This window comes from Euprymna scolopes, chromosome 40, assembly GCF_053919585.1.
Source record: "Euprymna scolopes isolate OS-2025 chromosome 40, ASM5391958v1, whole genome shotgun sequence".
Taxonomy (NCBI): Eukaryota; Metazoa; Mollusca; class Cephalopoda; order Sepiida; family Sepiolidae; genus Euprymna; species Euprymna scolopes.
Genome location: NC_136521.1, coordinates 59,826,821 through 59,837,505, shown reverse-complemented (window position 1 = coordinate 59,837,505; position 10,685 = coordinate 59,826,821).

The following is a 10,685-nucleotide window of genomic DNA, read 5'->3' as shown; positions in this document are numbered from 1 at the left end:
AAATCCAGCGACGGTAAAATCCAAATGTAAAACTTCAAGAAAGTTGAAAGAATTTCAATTTGTACAAGTAAAATCCAAGGAAATCCCGTAATTTGAAGAAGATGGTCCATAATAATCCAAAGGCAGAAATCCATGGAATAATTCACTAAAATCTGTACAAGGAAAAACAGAAAAGATTCCAATAATATTAATAAAAGAAAAATAAATAAGATGTGCTTTTCACTCTACTTCCGAGATATATATATATATATATATATATATATATATATATATATATATATATATATATATATATATATATATATATATATATATATATATACTCGTTTCTTATCGTTGAGCAATTTCAGTTGAAATAAAGTCGGGCAACTTAGCCCTTATAGGCAGATCATCATATAATGATTAGATCACTCTGACATATGTTAAAATCATTTAAAAGAATACATGCTTAAATTTCAACATTATTTCTCGGCCTTAACGGTGGCCGAATGGATTAGGTTCTTGCTAAGGAAGACAGAGATCATTTCTGTTGCCGTGTTCGAATCTATCGTAACACCCTGCACTGATGATTTCCGAAACGATGAAACACTAGTGTCCGTAGATATTTAATAATTATTACAGTAAATAATTATATATATATATATATATATGCATATATATATATATATATATATATATATATATATATGAATTTATGCAGGTTTTTGATGATTTGTTTAGTATATTTATACATTGAAACATGTGTACATTGAAACATGTGTACGACCTAGCAATAAAACAATATAAAATATGATTATGTGCATATGTCTGTGACTTTTATATTTTTAATAACGTTATATATGCTCTCTAATAGTCTTAATTACTGGTATCAATTTTGAATAACTTTATTGAATATATACGCTATAAGTGTGTATCTGTACACAAACGTACGTGTGTATATATATATATATATATATAGTGTGTGTGTGTGTGCATGTGTGTGTATGTGTGCGTGAGCGTGCGCGCGCTCTTTTGTTTTTACTTATTAAAGATCTTATAATTAAACGAAAGCATCGGTCGACCAAAGGGGGGGAAAAACGACTCTAATATGCAATAAAAACAAATTGTTACGGGTGGGAGGTTAGTTTATCGAGTTGTACCACTAGTAGTTGAAAACGGACAGAGACTCCAATTATTGGCGATGATTTATCAAAACACAAGCAAATAAGTTTTTAATCAGATTCTTTTGACCCTTTTTGCCACCTCTGCACGATTCTGCCATCCATCAACTTGTAGGTCGATTAAGATGTTTTATTTTATTATTTTTTTTTTTTGTGTTTTTCACATCTCCGTATATTAACGTTAGTTTGAGTCCCAGCCAAAAGAAAAACAGATACCAGTTACTTGAAATAAGTTTCCAGATCTTTTTTTTTTTGTATGGGCAATTTTATGGATAGTACACTTTCAACCCTATTCTCCCTTCGAAATAATCTTCTCCGTCTGCAATGCACTTGTTTTACCGTTCCAAGAACTTCTGGAAGATACCAGAAATGACCTCTGTCACAACCTCCTACCTCCTCAATTGTCTCATAAGGACCGTCTCTAACGTTTTCGTAAACTTAGGGAATATCCAGAAGTCACAGGAAGCAATGAGATATAGAGAGGTTGAGAAACTCTCTTGATACCCATTCGGGTCAAATAGTTTTTGACAAAGATGAAGTACCCTTGGAACAAACTTCGTGCAAATCTTCCGCATTCTTAGTATTAGGCGAATAATTGTGTGCATAATTCTCTCACTGGCATAAAATTGTCGGTAGAGGCAGGACGATCATATGCATGACATTCTTTTATTTAGCCAACAAACTCTTGGGTTTCTGTATCCTTTCTCCTTTTAGACGTTAAATGATCCTACACAGACACCCTGCTTCCTTTGAATCTCCTACGCCACTTAAAACCTGATTGCTTGAATTATGCAAGATAGTCCAAAAGCAAGCTTAACAATTTCATACGTTTCTCTAATTTTTCTCAAGTTTAAAAAAATTAATTTTATTGCATATTGTTCTTCTTTAATGTCGTCACGACTGGATTGCATTTTTGAAATTCACTGGCTGTAACAACCCAACTTTAGTAACGTGTATTCCAATTCATGCTGTAACTGTTCATTTGAACATGAACTCATAAAAATTGGTCAGTCAGCTTATGAGATGCATGAATAAACATACTAAATGATCAAATACTGCAATAATTTTAAATATCTAGACAAAAGCATCTGGAAACTTATTGAATACACTTCCATCAAACGCTGTACTGCCACTGAGTCTTCATCCGTCGAATTTGTGCAGCGTTTCTCAGCTCGGGTTCCCTAGATTCCTTACGTTCTACGAAAGCTCCCTAACAACTTAGGTCCTGGATATGACCTTAAATTATATCCGATCGCGAGGCCCCAGCTTGCAGGCTTTGGGGAGTGTAAAGCCGCCCTTTAATTGTCATTGCTCCCAGGTCTACTCTGACCCGGAGTGGTAGTATCTGTTAAGGTCCCAACTATGGGTTAAATAGAAAATGGCATATATATATATATATATATATATATATATATATATATGTGTGTGTGTGTGTGTGTGTGTGTATTCTTTTTTTTAAAAGTCTTCAAAATCACTGGATTCGGCATTAAATAACCTGAAAAGAGTGATATGCCGTAAAACAAAAACAATTAACCAATTTAAGAACTCAGATTTGTACGCCTCAGTATATTAATTTTTTGGTGGCTAATCTCTCCTCTTTGAAAGTTCTTGATACGGTGAAGAAATATATATATGCAATTAGATTAGTCCGTAATGTTATTGGTAGTCGTTCTCATTTCGTTCTTCGCTTTTAATTATTACATGAAATCTTACCAACCACCAATAGCTATGGCTAGAGATACTTGACCTGAAAGCACTTCGTTCAACCTAATTGGCTTAACGTTAACAGGAAATATGAGTTAGAATAGATGCATCGAGATCATTGCTAAGGCTGCTGCAAAGAAGGTAGGCTCTATCGTGCTGGAAAGTTACTTACGCCTGAAAATATCCTGTACCCCTACAAAGCCACCTTTCACTTATGTATGGAATACTGCTACCACGTTTGGGCTGGTGCGTCTGTTACTAGACTCTAGCTCCTGGGCAGGATAAAAAAGAGTGTCGCCAATAAAGTAGGTCCTGAACTGTCATGTAAACTTCAACCGCTGACCCATCGACGAACTGTTGCACCTCTCTACCTGTTTTACAAGTATTTCAATGGTGGATGCTCTGACAAACTACAAGCCCTTTGCCCCCTCGATGTAAATACCGCCGACAAACTCAACAGGTAGCGAAATGCCACCTCTACGCAGTCAAGATACCTAGATGTAAGAAACCCTTTTACTCTAATATATTCTTCCCCAGAACTGCAAGAATTTGAAAGTCTCTTCAGCTTTCCTGTTTCCCCAACTGCACTGACATGCAGAAGTTCAAGTGTAATGTGAATAGACATCTTGTTGCTGAACTCCCTACATAGTACGCCTGCAACTTAGGTCCCTGATAGTAGCGCCCTACATTAAAGTGGCAATGTGCCTTGTTTGGGGTGAAAATGTAGCAAAAAAATATCATCTGTCGACCCCATTGAAATGCCAAACAAATAAATGAAATACTTTAAACTCACTTTTTTAGAGAGACACTTTTATTTCCTGTCTTTCCATTTTTACGGGGCTGTCACCGACTAGTGAGAATTTATTATCGTCTACTCTTATTGCAGAAATGGAAACTCCTTCACTCGTTCCAAAGTTACTGCCACCTGTTCACCGTTCGTATAGCAAAAAAAAAAAAAAAAAAAAAAAAAAAAAAAAACGCTCAACTCCTCCAAGCGACCTGCTTTATATTACATTCACCCCCGTGAATCTCGAGAGATCACGTGAGACCGTTTCTGTTAAATATCGCAGACGCTATCTTCGTTGCTCTTTTTCCTGCCCAACGCGCATGACAGGCAGACACGTGGGCGCTTCACAGGTAGGCTGTTTGTATGTCCGTTTCTATTATCCCCACAATTATTCGTCCGTTCTTTTCCACTCTCTCTCTCTCTCTCTCTCTCGCTCGCTCTATCTCTATCTCTCTCTCTGTCTTACTGCTCTGCTGCTATCTCCACGTGACGGTACCAGTCCTGCTAGCTCTTATGGCGCTCTCTATTTTACTGGAGGCCTGTGGACGTCGCCGCACATTATGGTACAAGTCTAAACATTTTTGCTTCTCTGCTAGTTCTAATCTATTCTATAAATATTATGGTGGCTCGTGTCATTCAGAATTGTCTGAGCTATTCCCTGTTCCTTTCATTCCTGCTCGTTTTAGACATTGGCCTAGTGGTCTCCATCAATTCGCTCTTTGATACGTCATTGTAATAGAGCTCCTTATTCCAGTAGATTCTGTTCAAAAGCCGCAAACTTGTGGAACTTTCTTCCTGTTGACCCATCCTAACTATCATTAGCATTTCCCGACTTAGCGATAATATTCAATTGTTCCTGTTAGCTTCTTACATCAAGTTGTTGCAAGCCTTATCTAAAGCGTTTTACATTTAAAAAAAAACACAGGGAGGTGTAATAATAGTGTGAAGGCGTCTTTCTTACAAAACACTCCAGTAATACACGGTAGAATTATGCCATTATTGAATAATAAAAAAGTAGAATTTCCTCGGGTCTCGATGAGAAAAATAAGTAAGCGGCGCTTTAACTGCAATTAAAATGAAAATCGTAAAGAAAGCATAAAAATTAAAGATTTGACAGTTCCACTCAATAAAGCAATTAAAATAAAATCTAACGGAAAATCGGAGTGACATATTGATCGATTTCGATTAATATGTATTGAAAATCGTTCGATTCATTTACTGATTAGGTTCATACATAATGATCGATTTCATTTGAAAATTTAATGCATTGCTTCCACGTGTATAACAACGATTTTTCGTAAAATTTACATATATATATATATATATATATATATATATATATATATATATATATATATATACCGTGTCATTCTTCTACAGTACAGTTTCGCTATATTATTATTATTATTATTATTATTATTATTATTATTATTTCTCAATAGGAGTAGTTACTCAGCTCTCATCAAAGAGTTATCTTTGAGAAAAACACGTAGTGTTCTCTGAAGTGTGACTAGCCAACAAGTCTCCTTATATTTTCAGTACTCTCGAACTCTTGTGATAGACCTTGCGGAGGAATTTGCGTTATCGCAACAGCCGCTTTCCATTGATTATTCGTTGGCGGCGACCATTGGTATTCACTGTAATTTAGGTACCAAGTTTCCAGTCTTATTTTTACTCATGCAGAAAAGTCTGGCCAGTGGTTTTTCTCCTTGGTATTTCCATCCTCTATGACGCTGCTAGATTATTTTATGTGGCCTCAGATTATGATGGCACACATACACAAAAGGTGAGAGGCAAGGGCGTAGTGTGGTATATTGTTAATGTATATTTTCAGTTTTCATTATGCCATTCAATGATATATTGTGATTTACATCTTTAGCAGTTTCTGTATGTTCGGCTTCTTCATCTCCTTCTTCTCTTTCTTCTACTTCTTCTCCTTCTTCTTCTTCTTATTGTTGTTGTTGTTGTTATAAGTATTATTATTTTTTTTCTTATTATTGTTATTATCATTGTTGTTATTATTATTTTATTATCATCATCATTATCATTATTATTGTTATTATTATTGTTTTTTGTTATTAATTATTATTATTATTGTTATTGTTGTTATTAATTATTATTTTATTATTATTATTATCATTATTATTATTGTTATTATTATTGTTATTGTTGTTATTAATTATTATTTTATTATTATTATTATCATTATTATTATTGTTATTATTATTGTTGCTGTTGTTATTAATTATTATTTTATTATTATTATTATCATTATTATTATTATTGTTATTATTATTATTATTATTGTTGCTGCTGTTATTTATTATTATTATTATTATTATTATTATCATCATTATTATTATTATTGTTATTAGTATTATTGTTACTGTTGTTAGTAATTATTATTATTATTATTATTAATTTTGTTATAATTATTATTAGTAATATTGTTATTATTGTTATTATTATTGTTATTATTATTGTTGCTATTGTGGTTATTAATTCTTCTTATTATTGTTGTTATAATTATTATTATTGTTATTGTTGTTATTGTTGTTGTTGTACTCACTAGAAGTTTTAACATAGTTTTTACATTAAACATTTCTCTTTGTTAAAAAAAATGTGATGTTTCTTGGAGTCTGAATGCACAAGTTTAATTAGTGGTATAGTATTCTTCACCTCCTTTGATAATTTGTCCAAAGTATTTTGCGATATAGCAACAGCCGTGTATCATCAATTCCTCGCTGACACGGACCATCGGCTTTCTCTAGAATGTTGGTGACAATAAGCCTCTCCATGGCGCTAGTACTTTTTGCCCTCATCCAGTGAAAATCTGACAAGTGCTTTCTTCCACCCTCTTCTATGTTAACCCTATGGTCTGCTCAAAGTGCGAAATCTACAATCTGGCAGGGCTTTACCCTTTTTATTAAATGTTATCAAATGTGTTCTTAATGCTTGAATAGGTTTATTTGTTTGTACGTTCACATCTGATTTCAAGTTCTTTTGCGGGTTAATGCGTCTCCTATTTATCTGGGAGTTCAAAGTGCGCGGTATTTATTTACTTCCCCACTGAGCAAATTAGGCACAAGGCCGTTTTTTATGTAAAGAGATTAGAGAAAGAAGGGCCAACTCCCTGGGGGGGGGGTAGGAGAACTGGATAGTGACAATTGGTATGAAGGGTTTCCCCTACAGTGACCAATAACGGATTGCTACAAGAGCAATGGTCTTATATGTGGGGTTGCCCCCCCACATATGGTATTTGATTGCAGCATCTGCCGGAACAGGGTATTTATTTGCTCCCCGACCGAGCAAATTAGGAACAAGGCCGATTTTTAATGTGAGGAGTGAAGGAGAAATGGGGGCCAACTTCCTGGGGAATAGGGGAGGTGGAAAGTAACAATTGGAATGAAAGGTTGCCCCTACATTGACCAAGGCCTTATATGTGGGGTTGCCCCCACATATGGTCTTTGCTTGTAGTATGTGCCGGAACATATACTACACTTTGATCTTGACCCGAAGGCCACAAAGGTTCCCCCGCGCGGTGTGAGGGGTGTTGAATGTGTAGTGGCCTGTACAATTGTCTATACTGTGTACTGCATTCTCCATTTAAGCATTGTCTGAAAGTAGCTCTGTCAATCTTACCGAAAGACGCCAGAAGATTATTTAACCAAAAACGTTATAAAAACAACTATGGAAGGCAGTGCAGACGATGGGGAGTTTAGAGCCACGCTTTAATTGCCATTGCTCCCGGGTCCACTCTGATCCGGAGTTGTAGTACCTGTTAGGTTCCCAAATATAAGTTAAATAAAAAATTCCCCTTCAAATATATATATATATATATATATATATATATATATATATATATATATATATATATACGTATTCTATTACAGCTTTTTTCTTCAAAATCATCGGAGTCGGCATTAATTAACCTGAAAAGGGTTGACATGCCGTAAAACAAAAACAACAAACCAACCAACCAAAGAAATTCGACTGGTACACTTTAGTATATTAATTTTAGGACGGCGAATCTTTCCTATTTGAAAGTTCTTGATAAGGTGAAGAAATGTATATGCAATTAGATTAGTCTGTAATGTTATTGGTAGGCGGTCTCATTTCGTACTTCACCAAGACAAAGCTCGTTTCTTTTATTAATTACATGAAACCTTACCAACCACCAATAGCTATGGCTAGAGATACTTTAATTTGAAAGTATTTAGTTCAAGCTCCTTGACTTATTATTCACAGGAAAAACGAGTTGAAATAGATACATCGAGATCGTTGTTAAGGCTGCTACAAAGAAGGTGGGCTCCCTCTATGGTGCTAGAAAGTTACTTACGCTGTTAATTCTTTATATTTTCCATATGTATTCTTCGTTTACATCTGTAACGCCGCATATACAAACATACAATAATAAATAGTAAAGAAATGAATTCATTCGTGGTTCTTCCAAAACTACGCATTTCATTATATTTCTAGTCTTTTCTCACACTCATGCGCTTTCTCGCCCTCATCTCATACGCCCATCCCGATATCATTTGCTTCTCTTTCAACCACGTGGAGTATGTTTAGCCTTTTTTTGTGACGAAAGATCACGCACACTTTATAATTTGCATACGTGCTTTACTTGCTGCTGCTGCCAATATTTTCGTCTCTCTCAGTGGAAGAAAAATCCTTAACAACTGAGAAAATTAATAATTCTGTTCGTTTTTCTTCGCGCTAAAAAACGACCCTGGTGTATAACGGTATATTAAACAGGTACCCAGTTTATTTTTCGAAATTACGTCTCATTGTTCTTTATCCGCTTCATCCTTTACCTCTTTTTCTTTTTCCTCTTTCACCTTCGATTTCTCCTCCTCCCCCGCATCCCCTCCTCCTTATCATCTCCATCATTATAATCATCATTATAAAATCTTATTATTTTTTACTTCTTCATTTTGGTTTACAGGGCTTTTGCTTCCCGCAAAGATGAAGCTTTCAACGGGTATTCCAGTTGATTATCCGCATTAGGTTTGCAACGAAAATCTGACTGAATTCAGCGCCATCTTGTGCCGCATTTATTCGGTCGCGCGAGCACAACGAAAAAAGATAACGACATCCTTGCACGTCCGTTATTATATCTCGAAAAGTATCCAAGTGGATATCTACTGTTCTTACATTTATTCCTTCTCATGATCCATCGGTTTTGTTTTTCTTTCGAATGTGTGCGAATGAGTTTACTATGATTAATTTGAGGTATCGCAATTACTTTTTGCATTTCTGACTACAGCGTTAACACAAGTGTCTTCCACTGATACGTTAGTCCGCCTTCAGCGAAGGATCACACTTTAATCAGCCGGTATGATGTGGATCTTTCTTCGTATTTTATCATCTACAGTTTTTGCCGCCTTTATTATTAAGATTAATGATATTAAACATGGCGACGGATGGTGAGACTGATCCGTTAGAATATAAAAATAGTAATCAGAGATATTTGGATAGAAAAGGTGAGTTGAGGTTGATTTTAAAAACGTTTCATTGGATGTAACCTCCGACCTTCTTCAGGTGTATCTTGCCGAACTCGGAAATGTATCTGTCGAACCCAGGAATTTAGACGGAATTTCGAGTGGAACCCTTTACTTACTCCACGGAGTTTGCGTGCTATTCTTCTGTCAGCCATGACTGGATAGAGGTCCTAAGTAATTCGCAATTGTATTTTTAGGACGCCCACACTGCAGATTGAACCTTCAGGAGAATATCACGTTTTACAATTGATTTTTCCAAATATTCTTATCACTGCGCCACGGGTCCTTGCGGACAATTCTAGTACAAATTTAAGAAGGTGTATTTTATTTCTAGGGGTAAACATCATTATTTATTACTAATTATCGCTATATATTAATGCATATAATTTCTTAAAATAAATAATAATGGTTTAGAAAGTTAAACATATAAAATGTAAAATTCGGCCGCAAAAAGTAATTTTTTAAAGAAATGATATTAGCCTATATAACATTGCCTTGGCAGAAGGATGATCGTCTCGATGATGAAATGCAGAACTTTGTAGCTCCATCATTGTTCATCAGTTTTAGCACACATGAACACCGCTTGAATACAGTTTATATATATATATATATATATATATATATACTAGCGTTTCCCGGGTGTTTGGAGGTGTCTGTTGAGCAAAAAGAAAAAAAAGCGGTCAATTTTTTTAATTAGACGCCTATTGTGACCCCTTAACATTTATTGTTTTGGGCTCGAATCAAGTTATTAAGTTAGATCCATGTGCAAGGTACGTATATCTAAAATTTAAAGTGTTTAGACCCAAAATTGTCCGAGAAGTTTGGCAGAGTTCTTAAAGGTCAAATCGTTGAACTTTGACCCCTTCACATGCACATTCTGTCTGAAAATCGTCACAAAGATATTTCTAAATCTCAGTACCGTGTATATCAAATTTCGCGTCTGTAGACTGAAAATTGACAGATTTATTGCGGAGGGAAATATATACAGACGCACAGACACGTTTAATTTTATATATATATATATATATACTAGAATTTCAGTCCGGCGTTGCCCGGATGTTTCGAGGTGTATGTTGAGCAAAAAAAAAGCGGTCAATTTTTTTTTAATTTGACCCCTATTATGACCCCTTAACCTTTATTGTTTTGGGTTCACATCAAGTTATTTAGTTAGATCCATGTCCAATGAACCTATATCTAAAAGTTCAAGTGTTTAGACCCAAAATTGTCGGAGGAGTTGGTAGAATTCTCAAAGGTCCCATCGTTGAAATTTGACCCCCTTAACTACCAAATTTCTCGACGAAAACCGATCTCAAAGATTTTCCCACATCTCAGTACCGTGTATGTCAAATTCCGAGTCTGTAGACTTAAAATTGACAGAGTGATTGCGTAGTGAAATGCACACAAACACACAGACACACACATACAGACGCATTCACTTATATATATATATATATATATATATATATATATATATATATATATATATATATTCTAGCCCGAGTGCTCGGCGTTGCCCGGGTGTTTGGAGGT